The sequence below is a fragment of the Pelophylax lessonae genome (genome assembly GCF_965119305.1).
Source record: "Pelophylax lessonae genome assembly, chromosome: 1".
Lineage (NCBI taxonomy): Eukaryota > Metazoa > Chordata > Amphibia > Anura > Ranidae > Pelophylax > Pelophylax lessonae.
In genome coordinates, this window is record NC_138768.1 from 860,388,682 (window position 1) to 860,403,468 (window position 14,787).

Consider the following 14,787-nt stretch of genomic DNA (forward strand, 5'->3'; position numbering starts at 1 on the left):
ACTATAAATATTAATATAAATAAAACATTAGTATTAATAATGATAATAATAATACAGTTCATTCATTATGGTTCTTCCTTCACAATCTATTACAGCGCCCTCTACCGGTTCATAGAATATCTGCCCAGAACCACAAGCGAACACATCCATCCGACCCGCGTTCCATTTGACAGCTTGGACACGCCTTCCTCACGAGGCCAATAGCGAGGCCGCTCTCGGTGAAGACGCGGTCCATAGGCCGTTGTCTATAAAGGTGGGCAGGGTAAAACCGCTCGCCCCCAAGAAAGCCAATAAGAAGCGGTGCCAGAGGTGTGGGCGTGGCACAATGGCACGCATTCCCTCCACTCGTTGAACATTGTCTATATTAGATGTGGATAAAAAAATTGGGCGGCCTCACCAAGGAGGGCCAATGAGGAGATTCAGCAAGCAGTGTGGGGGTGTGGTTAGGAGGTTCGTGCAGTGTGGAGGGGAAGGATCAGGCTGTGTAGTTCAGTCTGTGCCCGGGACTGGAGACGGGCGGATCGGGGGAGGGGGAGTATTTCGCTCTTGGACAGAACCATTGATAAGAGGTGAGTGAGGGGTGCTGTCAGTGTGATGTGTATGGAGGAGGGAGCATGCAATGTCATCTGGGAATACATTTATACCTCAGCTATACTGCAATCACTTAAAGGGCATGTCCACCCCAGGCTGATGTATAGCTATGTATGAGCACCATGCTGCCTCCTCCCCTCTCATTTCTTATTTCCTGCCTGTTGTTGTCCTGGAGAAAAGCAGAAGAGCTTCTGTCTGTGCTGTAACTTCCTCTACAGGAGGAGAATGCTGGGTTCAGGAAATGCTGACACCATTCATCAGTCTGCAGGGAAAGACCATTGCACTTTGTATGGAAGCAGTGGTCTCTCTGCAGAGGTCTGACACGCCCCCTGAGGATCAGAGCTCTCCAATCAGCAGACAGCATTAACTTATTGTTGCTTGCAGAGTTCTGCCTCTGACTTGGGGGGTGCTTAAAGGAAAGTCTTGGGTGGTCATGCCCTTTAAGTGATTGCATTGTCGGTAATTCTGCCTATGTATAGGGAAGCAGTGGTCCCTAATCTGCCTGTGTATAGGGAAGCAGTGGTCCCTAATCTGCCTGTGTATAGGGAAGCAGCGGTCCCTAATCTGCCTGTGTATAGGACGCAGTGGTCCCTAATCTGCCTGTGTATAGGACGCAGTGGTCCCTAATCTGCCTGTGTATAGGACGCAGTGGTCCCTAATCTGCCTGTGTATAGGGAAGCAGTGGTCCCTAATCTGCCTATGTATAGGGAAGCAGTGGTCCCTAATCTGCCTATGTATAGGGAAGCAGTGGTCCCTAATCTGCCTGTGTATAGGGAAGCAGTGGTCCCTAATCTGCCTGTGTATAGGGAAGCAGTGGTCCCTAATCTGCCTGTGTATAGGGAAGCAGTGGTCCCTAGCCTGTGTATAGGACGCAGCGGTCCCTAATCTGCCTATGTATAGGGAAGCAGTGGTCCCTAATCTGCCTGTGTATAGGGAAGCAGCGGTCCCTAATCTGCCTGTGTATAGGGAAGCAGCGGTCCCTAATCTGCCTGTGTATAGGGAAGCAGCGGTCCCTAATCTGCCTGTGTATAGGGAAGCAGCGGTCCCTAATCTGCCTGTGTATAGGGAAGCAGCGGTCCCTAATCTGCCTGTGTATAGGGAAGCAGCGGTCCCTAATCTGCCTGTGTATAGGGAAGCAGCGGTCCCTAATCTGCCTGTGTATAGGGAAGCAGCGGTCCCTAATCTGCCTGTGTATAGGGAAGCAGCGGTCCCTAATCTGCCTGTGTATAGGGAAGCAGCGGTCCCTAATCTGCCTGTGTATAGGGAAGCAGCGGTCCCTAATCTGCCTGTGTATAGGGAAGCAGCGGTCCCTAATCTGCCTGTGTATAGGGAAGCAGCGGTCCCTAATCTGCCTGTGTATAGGGAAGCAGCGGTCCCTAATCTGCCTGTGTATAGGGAAGCAGCGGTCCCTAATCTGCCTGTGTATAGGGAAGCAGCGGTCCCTAATCTGCCTGTGTATAGGGAAGCAGCGGTCCCTAATCTGCCTGTGTATAGGGAAGCAGCGGTCCCTAATCTGCCTGTGTATAGGGAAGCAGCGGTCCCTAATCTGCCTGTGTATAGGGAAGCAGCGGTCCCTAATCTGCCTGTGTATAGGGAAGCAGCGGTCCCTAATCTGCCTGTGTATAGGGAAGCAGCGGTCCCTAATCTGCCTGTGTATAGGGAAGCAGCGGTCCCTAATCTGCCTGTGTATAGGGAAGCAGCGGTCCCTAATCTGCCTGTGTATAGGGAAGCAGCGGTCCCTAATCTGCCTGTGTATAGGGAAGCAACGGTCCCTAATCTGCCTGTGTATAGGGAAGCAACGGTCCCTAATCTGCCTGTGTATAGGGAAGCAGTGGTCCCTAATCTGCCTGTGTATAGGGAAGCAGTGGTCTCACTGCAGAGCTCCAAGATGGCTCCTGTTTCATCAGAGTTTGAGATTTCCTATCATCTGAGCCTGATTTTTTTTACTGATTGTTCGATCTCCAGCTCTTCATAGTAGGTGGGATGAGGACCTCCTAAATCTGATGTAATCCTAGAAACATAGAATGTGTCGGCAGATAAGAACCATTTGGCCCATCTAGTCTGCCCAATATATCTGAATCCTATGAATAGTCCCTGGCCCTATGAATAGTCCCTGGCCCTATGAATAGTCCCTGGCCCTATCTTATATGAAGGATAGCCTTATGCCTATCCCATGCATGCTTAAACTCCTTCACTGTATTTGCAGCTACCACTTCTGCAGGAAGGTTATTCCATGCATCCACTACTCTCTCAGTAAAGTAATACTTCCTCATATTACTTTTAAACCTTTGCCCCTCTAATTTAAAACTGTGTCCTCTTGTGGTAGTTTTTCTTCTTTTAAATATGCTCTCCTTCTTTACCGAGTGGATTCCCTTTATGTATTTAAAAGTTTCTATCATATCCCCTCTGTCTCTTCTTTCTTCCAAGCTATACATGTTAAGGTCCTTTAACCTTTCCTGGTAAGTTTTTTCCTGCAATCCATGTACTAGTTTAGTAGCTCTTCTCTGAACTCTCTCTAGAGTATCTATATCCTTCTGGAGATATGGCCTCCAGTACTGCGCACAATACTCCAAGTGAGGTCTCACCAGTGTTCTGTACAGCGGCATAAGCACTTCTCTCTTTCTACTGCTTATACCTCTCCCTATACATCCAAGCATTCTGCTGGCATTTCGTGCTGCTCTATTACATTGTCTTCCCACCTTTAAGTCTTCTGAAATAATTACTCCTAAATCCCTTTCCTCAGATACTGAGGTCAGGACTGTGTCAAATATTCTATATTCTGCCCTTGGCTTTTTACGCCCCAGGTGCATTATCTTGCACTTATCCACATTAAATTTCAGTTGCCAGAGTTCTGACCATTCTTCTAGTTTTCCTAAATCCTTTATTATCAGTGCAGAGAAATTGGAAAAGGAAGGGGGATTTATTTATTTTTTATTTTTTGTATCTTTTTATAACCAATCTTCTTTCCACTCTTTTGGCTTTCCAGTTGGGTGTCAGAACTTTGAGTCCAGTTTTTATGTGGGAAAAGTTGGCTGATACGGCAGAGTACCTTTTTTTTGTGTTTGTTGACCTTTTTGAGAATAGTCTTCACCTTCAGTAGAGAGAATGTTTAAACGGACTGGACGGAAAGCCCATCCTGTGACTGATACCTCTACACTTGTATGAGGTTTCCCACACTCTAAATGGAGGAGGGGATGGGGGGTGTTCTGTGGTAGAGAATCAAGTTTTGTCCTTAGACAATTGGTTCATCTGAAAGTCTTCCTTAGAAGTAGTGAATGAAGGCTCCTACTTCATATACACCTCTGGACAAGAGTTTTGAGACTGAAAAATATTAATTTTCACAAAGTCTGCTCCCTTAGTTGCTATGATGGCAATTTGTGTTTATTATTATTATTATTATTATTATTATTATTATTATTATTATTATTATTATTATTATTATATACGGTTGTATTTATATAGCGCCGACAGTTTACGCAGGGCTTTACAACTTGAGGGTAGACAGTACAAATACAATACACTTTAATACAGTAGGAATCAGAGGGCCCTGCTTGTTAGAGCTTACAATCTAAGAGGGAGGGTCAAGAGATAGAAGAGGTAATACTGTATATACTCGAGTATAAGCCGAGATTTTCAGCATGTTTTTTCATGCTGAAAGTGCCCACCCTAGGCTTATACTCGAGTCACTGGCTTCACTGTGTTTTCTAAAAAATGGCTCCGACGTGTCACTGCGCATGTGCGGCATGCCCCGGGAATAGCCGAAGGTGTTCGGGTTTTCCCGAGCATCGGCGGCGCATTTGCGGTGACGTAGTATTGGCGCCGGGCGGTGCGATTTTTAAATCGAAAGCGGCTCACCGACAGGTAAGTGAGACTCCTCTGCAGCCCCTGCATTTACTCATGCAGTGCTGCGGGCATGGTACAGGACATTCTCCTGTACCATGCCCGCAGCACTGCATCTCCTGTGCCATGCCTGTGCTATGCCTGTACCATGACCTGTGCTATGCCTGTACCATGACCTGTGCTATGCCTGTACCATGACCTGTGCTATGCCTGTACCATGACCTGTGCTATGCCTGTGCCCTGACCTGTGCCCTGACCTGTGCTATGCCTGTGCCCTGACCTGTGCTATGCCTGTACCATGGCCTGTGCTATGCCTGTACCATGGCCTGTGCTATGCCTGTACCATGGCCTGTGCTATGCCTGTACCATGGCCTGTGCTATGCGTGTACCATGGCCTGTGCTATGCCTGTACCATGGCCTGTGCTATGCCTGTACCATGGCCTGTGCTATGCCTGTACCATGGCCTGTGCTATGCCTGTACCATGGCCTGTGCTATGCCTGTGCCCTGACCTGTGCAATGCCTATACTATGACCTTCGCCATCTCCTGTACCATGACCTTCGCCATCTCCTGTACCATGACCTTCGCCATCTCCTGTACCATGACCTTCGCCATCTCCTGTACCATGACCTTCGCCATCTCCTGTACCATGACCTTCGCCATCTCCTGTACCATGACCTGCGCCATCTCCTGTGCTATGCCTGTACCATGACCTGTGCCCTGACCTGTGCAATGCCTATACTAGGACCTGCGCCATCTCCTGTACCATGACCTGTGCTATGCCTGTACCATGGCCTGTGCCCTGACCTGTGCAATGCCTATACTATGACCTGCGCCATCTCCTGTACCATGACCTGTACCATGACCTGCGCCATCTCCTGTACCATGACCTGCGCCATCTCCTGTACCATGACCTGCGCTATGCCTGTACCATGACCTGCGCCATTTCCTGTACCATGACCTGTGCTATGCCTGTACCATGGCCTGCGCCCTGACCTGTGCAATGCCTATACTAGGACCTGCGCCATCTCCTGTACCATGACCTGTGCCCTGACCTGTGCAATGCCTATACTATGCCCTGCGCCATCTCCTGTACCATGCCCGCAGCCCCTGTTTTGTGTCGTGTAGTGGTCCAGTTGGGTCCAGTAGCTGCTGCATTTCCCACCCTAGGCTTATACTCGAGTCAATAAGTTTTCCCACTTTTTTTTTTTGGGTAAAATTAGGGGTCTCGGCTTATATTCGGGTCAGCTTATACTCAAATATATACGGTAACTGTGGGGGATGGGCTGAAGGAGAAAATAAAAGTACAGTTGTTAGGTGGATGCCAGATAGGTTTCTCTGAAGAGATGTGTTTTCAGGGATCGTCTGAAAGTAGACAAAGTAGTAGATAGTCGGACAGATGGGGGTAGAGCATTCCAGAGGATGGGAGAAGCTCGGGGGAAGTCCTGGAGGGGAGCATGGGAAGTGGTTACAAGGGAGCTAGAGAGCAGGAGGTCCTGGGAGGAATGAAGAGAATGAGTTGGTTGGTATTTTGAGACCAGATTAGTGATGTAGCTGGGCGCCAAGTTATGGATGGCTTTGTAAGTTATGGTTAGTAACTTGAATTTAATTAGTTGGTTGAGTGGCAGCCAATGGAGGGATTGGCAAAGGAGTAGCAGACACAGAGCGGTTTGTAAGGTGGATGAGCCTGGCAGCAGCGTTCATGATGGACTAAAGGGGGGATAGTCTTTTTAAAGATAACCCAATGAGAAGGAAGTTGCAGTAATCGAGACGAGAGATAACCAGGGAGTGGATTAGAAGCTTTGTGGCATCATTGGTTAGGAAGGGAGGTATCTTGGAGATGTTGCGGAGGTTGAGGCTTTGGACAGTGACTGGATGTGTGGCCGAAAGGAGAGTTCAGAGTCCAGGATTACACCTAGGACCTTGGCATGGGTGGACAGGTTGATAGTTGCACCGTTGATATTGACAGAGAAATCAGGGGAAGAGGACCATGGGGGAGGAAATATCATGAGCTTGATTTTGGATAGGTTGAGTTTGAGGAAGTGATGTGACATCCAGGCTGATATGTCTGTTAGTAAGCTGGTGATGCGTGAGGAGACTGATGGAGTGAGCTGAGGGATGGAAAAATAGATTTGGGTTCCATCAGCGTAGAGATGATATTGAAACCCATGGGAGGCAATCAGCTGACCCAGGGAGGAGGTGTAGATTGAGAAAAGGATGGACTCCAGTATGTTATGAAGAGTGATCAGATGAATTGGAATTAATTGCAAAGTCCCTCTTTTCCATGAAAAATAACTTAATCCCAAAAAAACACATTTCCACTGCATTTCAGCCCTGCCACAAAAGGACCAGCTGACATCATGTCTGTAATTCTCTTAACACAGGTGTCAGTGTTGACCATGACAAGGCTGGAAATCACTCTGTAATGCTGATTGAGTTAGAATAATAGACTGGAAGCTTTAAAAGGAGGGTGGTGACTGAAATCCTTGTTCTCCCTCTGTTAACTAAGGTTACCTTCAAGGAAATGTGCAGTCATCATCTCTTTGCACAAAAAGGGATTTATAGGCAAGGATATTGCTGCTACTAAGATTGCACCTAAATCCATTTATCGGATCATCAAAAACTTCAAGTCCAGAAGTTCAGTTATTGTAAAGAAGGCTTCAGGGTGCCCAAGAAAGTCTAACAAGCTCAAGGACCGTCTTCTACAGTTGATGCAGCTGCGGGATCGGAGCACCACCAGTGCAGAGCTTGCTCAGGAATAGGCAGGTGTGAGTGTATCTGTACGCACAGTGAGGAGAAGACTTTTGGAGGATGGCCTGGTGTCAAGGGCAGCAAAGAAGCCACTTCTCTCCAGGAAAACCATCAGGGACAGACTGATATTCTGCAAAAGGTCCAGGGATTGGACTGCTGAGGACTGGGGGAAAGTCATTTTCTCTCATGAACCCCCTTTCCGATTGTTTGGGGCATCTGGAAAAATAATTGTCTGGAGAAGAAAAGTTGAGCGCTACCATCAGTCCTGTGTCATGCCAACAGTAAAACATCCTAAGACCATTCATGTGTGGGGTTGCTTCTCAGCCAATGGATTGGGTTCACTTACAATTTTGCCTAAACACCGCCATGAATAAAGAATGGTACAAAAATATCCTCCGAGAGCAACTTCTCCCAACCATCCAAGAACAATTTGGTGAGGAACAATGCCTTTTCCAGGACGATGGAGCACAAAAGTCATAACTATATGGCTTGGGGAACACAACCTTGACATTTTGGGTCCATGGCCAGGAAATTCCCCAGACCTTAATCCCATTGACAACTTGTGGTCAATCACCTAAAGGAGGTTGTACAACCCCCCCCCCCCCCCCCACAAATTCTGACTAACTCCAAACATTGATTATGCAGGAATGGGCTGGCATCAGTCAGGATGTGGCCCAGAAGTTAATTGACAGCATGCCAGGGGAAATTGCAGAGGTCTTGAAAAGGAAAGGTCAACACTCCAAATATTGAGTCTTTGCATAAACGTCATGTAATACTCAATAAAAGCCTTTGACACTTACGAAATTCTTGTAATACTTTAGTATACCATTGTAACATCAGACAAAAAAAGATCTAAAAACACTGAAGCAGCAGATTGTGAAAATTTTATGTTTGTGTCATTCTGAAAACTTTTGACCAGGTCTGTAGCAGACTCGGATTACTTTGTTCTCTATGGATTATCTCTTGGTGCTCTGCTTCTGTAGTTCTGATTGCTATGTACTATATAGCCAAACATTTGTGGACACCTGACCAACACACCTGTATGAGCTTGTTGGACATCTTATAACCTATCCATGGGTATATAATATTTAGTTGGTTTCCCCATTTATAGATGTATTGGCCTCCTTTCTTCCGGAAAGGCTTTCCACAAAATTTTGGAGGGTATCTGTGGGAATTTGTGTCCATTTAGCCAAAAGAACATTTTGTGAGGTCAGGTACTGATGTTGTATGAGAAGACCTGGCTCACAATCAGTTTTTCGGTTCATACAAAAGGTGTTAGTAGGGCTGAGGTCAGGGATCTCTACAGTAGGGATCGACCGATATTAGGGCTGCAACTAACGATTAACTTGTCTGTCGACTAATCTATCGATTTATTTTTACGATTAGTCGACTAATCTAATGATTGATTATTTTTTTGCTTAATTGAGTTTTTTTTGATTAGCTAATTCTGTAATTAATACAGTCCCCTCAGTAAGCCCCCCTTCCAGTACAGACCGCTCAGTAAGCCCCCCTCTCAGTACAGACCCCTCAGTAAGCCCCCCCCCTCTCAGTACAGACCCCTCAGTAAGCCCCCCCCTCTCAGTACAGACCCCTCAGTAAGCCCCCCCTCTCAGTACAGACCCCTCAGTAAGCCCCCCCCTCCCAGTACAGACCCCTCAGTAAGTCCCCCTCCCAGTACAGACCCCTCAGTAAGCCCTCCCACCTAGTACAGACCACTTAGTAAGCCCCCCCCCCCCTCCCAGTGCAGACTCCTCAGGCTCACCTGCGATCACATGCTGCTGCTGGAGTGGCGCGTGGCATCTCGTCTGTGTGGGACAGTGGGAGGGATCAGCCTGCAGCGGCCCTGCCGGCAATGCTTAAAGCGGCGCTGCGGAACTTGCCGAAAAATCCAACTCTCGTGCACAGTGTTCTCCACTGTGCACAGGCATCGAGGGCATTGCATTGGAAGTCTTATTGGAAGTCTCGTACTCGCAGCGGAAGTGAAGTTGAAACAACCGGCTGTATCTTTGGTATCCCAGTAGGCGAGTCCGGCCAGGGGGTGTGTGACGTCACTTGTTGACGCGTCAACGCCTTTCACGCACGTCGACGATTTTTCGTAGTCGACGCGTCGTTGCAGCCTTGACCGATGTATCTGTATCGGCCCCGGAACTGGCCAATATTCCAAGTATTGCTCATGTAAGGGTAAAATGATGTCACATAGTATAGTTCCGTTTTACAAATGTTATTGAATATGCCACTCGCATATGTACAAATTAAAGATGGAGCGGGTGAGAGACAGAGCAGTGTTGAGTGGATGCCGAACGGAGCGGTATCACCCGGGTATCGCTTACGGCACGTAGGTGAGAGATACCGATCTGCTAATGTGGAATTGCTTATATCTTTTGTACATATGTGAGTGGCATATTCAATAACATTTGTAAACAGAATTATGCTATGTGACATCATTTTACCATTATATGAGCATCACTACCTAATGGTTGGAGGAGAAGACTAGTCTCGGACCCTGACATAGGATGTACAAAATATCGGCTGATACCGATATGCAATGGCCAAAATATCGGCAACGAAAAACCGATATCGGTCGATTCCCTACTCTGTAGTACACTTGAGTTGTGGGAACATGGTTGAACTGCACAAAGCCCTGACCTTCACCCTACTGAGCACCTTTGCACCATAAAGACATGGTTGGACCAGTTTGGCATGGAGGAACTTGAGTGGCCTACACAGGTCCCTGGCCTTCACCCTACTGAACACCTTTGCTTCATATGCACATGGTTGGACTAGTTTGGTGTGGAGGAACTTAAGTGGTCTTCACTGTTCCCTGACCTCAACCCTACTTAACAGCATTGCTTTGTATAGATATGGTTGGACCAGTTTGGTGTGGGGGAACTTGAGTGGCCTACATAGGTCCCTGGCCTTAACCCTACTGCACACCTTTTAGGATGAATTAGAATGCCTGATTAGGGATAGGTCTCCAAACTATCATCAGACCATGACTTTATGGAGCTGTCTTTGTGCACAGAGGTACAATCCTATTGGAACATACAAGGACCTTCCACAAACTTTTTTTTTAATGCTGTAGTATTAACACTACCCTTCACTGGAAATACCTGAATTCAGTCTGTTGGAGGGTAATAGACAACTTTTGGCCGTATGGTGTACCAAAGATTCCAAGGTGTTACCAAGGGACTATGCGGACCCCTACAACCCCTACTATACGTTATGAGGACTGTAACCTAGAAATCCATTCAGTCTATCTAGCGCCACCTTGTACCTTCAGGCATGGTCATCCCAGTTCCTCGTTCCAGTCTAACATACTGGTAGTTTAACAAATTCTCAGGTACTTTCTCATTGTAGGAAATTGTTAATACCATGCTATTTTTTTTTTTTTATAAATTCAGAGTATGGGATGTGGTTTTTGGATACTATATTGCTCTGTTTCTTCACTTTCAGGGTTAATACTTTGAATCCTTCCATTTTCAGTAAAGTGCCTATACTAATGGTGTTCAAAAATGCATTTATTTTTTTTAAATTTGTTTGAAGTTCAGCATTTGTTAAATGAAGCTGTAATAAGCTGGATAAATTGCACTCCAGTGGGCTATTAGATTTTCTTTTGACCTTCATATTGATGGAGTCTGTCAGCGTGACACTGTGAAGCTTTAAAAGCCACTCTTAGCGATTTTCATTGATTATTTGAGAGATCCAAGTGGTCATCAGTGTTCAGTAAATAGGTGTTGTGTAAGCTCTCGGGAATGATTTGTGTTCCATGGGTTGAATAAAGTGAGTTTGCAGCAGGTGTCTGAATGTTGTACCCATCTCAGTCTGCCTAGTAAGATGAGTATATTCTGGGCCTGGAAAATGCGCTCCTCTTAGCGTGGGTGATGGCATAAAATTAGAGGTGCACCAACCGGAAATTTTGGTGCCCAAACCGAAAATACAGGATGCACTTGGCCGAAACCTAATATGACAGTTTAAAAAAAAAAAAAAAAATATATATATATATATATTATTAATTTCATACATTTTTAAATTAATTTATTTTTGGCACCTTTTTTAGCGCACGAAAAGCTGGAGTAAAATGCATCACTTCAAATTCTATATATGTGTTCACACTGGTCCCTTGCCATTGTAGTGCGCATATGTCAGCAGATCCCGGCCAATGATTCACAGGTCGAATCACGATGTGTCGAATCACAGGTCAGAGCTCTGTGTTGACAATCAACACAGAGCTCTGTACAGAAGGAACGATCTTTGTTTCTTTTCTTTACAAAGCAACCCCTTGTTCGCCCTAGATGTTAACCACTTGTGTGTACGGGCCTTTATTGTCCCTCTCAAGCAGCCCATATTTGCCTTTTTCTATTGCTATTCTGCTGGTCTGATCTGCCTCTGGGAATGAAGGAAAGTCCTATTGTAATCCTACAGGAAAGCTGTGTGAGTGCATATACAGGGTTATGGTACTTGCGTCCTTCTCCATACCCAGAAGTGAAGTTCTGGGTACTTTGTTCCAGGATTGGTAGAGAAGTAAAGGAAAGGCAAGTATATCCTGGGGAGAGGTGGAAGGCAGTTCTCTTTGGTCTGAACGTCCATAGCCTGAGCACAGGAATACTTTAAAGTGAGAGAAATACATGGGCTGCCTTCTGAAAATGCTGGTTTCTTGGCCATCGCTAAGCTTTTGTACTTTATTGCAGGTCAGCGACTATCAATTTGGGTGAAGCAGAACATCTGATTTGCATAGCTGTTCTTTGTCAGTGTGGAAGTCGGGGATTGATCAGGTCTTGGAGCGATCAGATGAGATTAATCCCTACTACAGAATACTTTTTGTAGCTTTCACCCTAGGGAGTTCTTTGTTCACCTGTTTAGCACTGGAACACTAGTCTAAGGGCCCCCATAGATGGGTTGAATTTTAGCTGATTTCTGCTGTTCCTGGCAAAATTCAAGCCATTGCTTGGCCCAGCTGGACAAGTAGATTTAAATAACGACTGAGTCTGCTGGGAACTTATCAGATGAAATCCACGGTTTGGCAACACCATTGCTTTCAGGCAGCCATGGGTGCCTTTGACCCCGTTTTGTAAACGGCAAAAGCTTTGCATTTGGCCGTGGCTGGAGAATGGCTCCACCAATTTAAAAGAAAAGAAAATGCTACTTTTTACATACCTGGATGTGTGGACTGTTAGGCACCGGGCCCTAATGGCCGGAATACACTAGTAGAATATCGCCCGATCATTCGACCACCGACTTATGAAAAAGTGTTTGTTGGTCGAAAACGTTGCCAACATACACGTGCCGAATATCGCCCGACCGTTGACCGCCGACCATCGAAACAGTGTTCAGCGTGATGATGTTCTACAGATTTCAAATGAACGACCTTAACACCAATGTATAGAATATCGTTCATTCGCAAACGAGACGACAGAATTTTTCTTTTTTTTTCAAACGGTATTTTCCGTTCACAATATCGATATCGCTCATTGATGGCTGGGCATTAATGAGTAGAATATCGGCCATTAGTCTTCTCTTGTCTGGACTGCGGAGTGGGAGGGTTTTCTTCGAGTGTCCACTCAGCTGCTTAAAGACTCCAGAAGACTGCAGCCCCTTGGCGACATCTTTTCGTAGGGTGTTTGTTTTTAATCTAGTTTTTGTTTTTCTCTAGCATTTTCTACCTTGGAGCTCAAAGCACTAAACAGTGGTACCCAACCTCACTAATCCAGTACCTCTAACAAGTCATGCTTTCAGGATTTCCTTCACCATTACGGGTGCGTTTAAATTACTGTCAATGGATTGGTATTTGAGAGCTGTTGGGGGTACTTGAGGACTGAGGTTATGACCCACTAGCTTAGGAGCTGAGGCGGCCAATTAACCTTCCAGCATGTCTTTTGAGTGTGGAATATCCAACAGAAACGTACGCAAGCACAAGGAGAACATGAAAACTCCATTTAAGGAGTATATCCCAAAACATGTCCTGACGGGGGGGGGGGGGGGGGGGTACTTGATGACTGAGGTTGGGAGCTATCTTGGGTGCACTCAGTTGAGCCAATTAACCACTAGCTTAGGAGCCGAGGCGGCCAATTAACCTACCAGCATGTCTTTTGAGTGTGGAGTATCCAACGGAAACCTACGCAAGTACTAGGAGAATATACAAACTACATTTAAGGAGTATATCCCAAAACATGTCTTGTTGGGAGCTATCTTGGGTGCACTCAGCTGAGCCAATTAACCTACCAGCATGTCTTTTTGGCGTGTGGAGTACCCAAAAGAAACTTACGCAAGTACAAGTAGAACATGCAAACTCCATTTAAGGAGTATATCCCAAAACATGTCCTGTTTGTGGGGGTTACTTGACGACTGAGGTTGGGAGCTATCTTGGGTGCACTCAGCTGAGCCAATTAACCTACCAGCATGTCTTTTTGGCATGTAGAGTACCCAAAAGAAACCTGCGCAAGGAGAACATGCAAACTCCATTTAAGGAGTATATTCCAAAACCTGTCCTGTTGGCTCCCAACCTCAGTCGTCAAGTACCCCCTAACAGGACATGTTTTGGGATATACTCCTTAAATGGAGTTTGCATGTTCTACTTGTACTTGCGTAGGTTTCTTTGGGGTACTCCACATTCTAAAAAGACATGCTGGTAGGTTAATTGGCTCAACTGAGTGCACCCAAGATAGCTCCCAACCTCAGTTGTCAAGTACCCCCCTATCTTGGGTGCACTCAGTTGAGCCAATGAACCTACCAGCATGCCTTTTTGGTGTGTGGAGTACCCAAAAGAAACCTGCACAAGGAGAACATGCAAACTCCATTTAAGGTCTACAGTATATCCCAAAACATGCCCTGTTGGGAGCTATCTTGGGTGCACTCAGTTGAACCAATTAACCTACCAGTATGTCTTTTTGGTGTGTGGAGTACCCAAAAGAAACCTACGCAAGCATAAGGAGAACATGCAAAGTCCATTCAAGGAGTATATCCCAAAACGATATGTCCTGTTTGGGGGGGGGGGTACTTGACGATTGAGGTTGGGAGCTATCTTGGGTGCACTGCACTCAGTTGAGCTAATTAACCTACCAGCATGTATTTTTGCCGTGTGGAGTACCCAAAATAAACCTACGCAAGTACAAGTAGAACATGCAAACTCCATTTAAGGAGTATATCCCAAAACATGTCCTGTTGGGGGGGGGGGGGGGTACTTGACGACTGAGGTTGGGAGCTATCTTGGGTGCTCTCAGCTGAGCCAATGAACCTACCAGCATGTCTTTTTGGCGTGTGGAGAACCCAAAAGAAACCTACGCAAGCACAAGGAGAAACTGCAAACTCCATCTAAGTAGTATCTTTCCAAACCTCCTTTTGGAGGTACTTGGGAGGACTGAGGTTGAGAGCCAAGCAAGCACAAGGAGAACATGCAAGCTCCATGCAGGTAATGTTCTGCACCCCAAGGACCCCAGTGCTACAAAGGAATAAGTGCTAACTGTGCTGAATTAACAAGGCCAGTTGACCAAAGCGCTAGATCGTGGCCTCCACTTTCAAGAGACGGTCATGTGAGGGTGGACTCGGGTAAAGCCTCGTACACACGTACCGATTGTTGGCCGTAAATATTCGGCCAACGTCCGATCGGCCG

The 14,787-nt window shown here is 46.2% G+C and overlaps 1 protein-coding gene across 1 annotated transcript in view; it reads left to right on the top strand.

The window, feature by feature from the left end:
• Nucleotides 1-431: 431 nt before the first annotated feature.
• The window catches only part of ADISSP (adipose secreted signaling protein), a 113,366-nt gene continuing 99,010 nt past the window's right edge, over nucleotides 432-14,787 (top strand). Inside the window, exon 1 of the mRNA XM_082262142.1 lies at nucleotides 432-569. The gene's annotated coding sequence lies outside the window, so the exon portion shown is untranslated. The remainder of the gene's footprint in view (nucleotides 570-14,787) is intronic.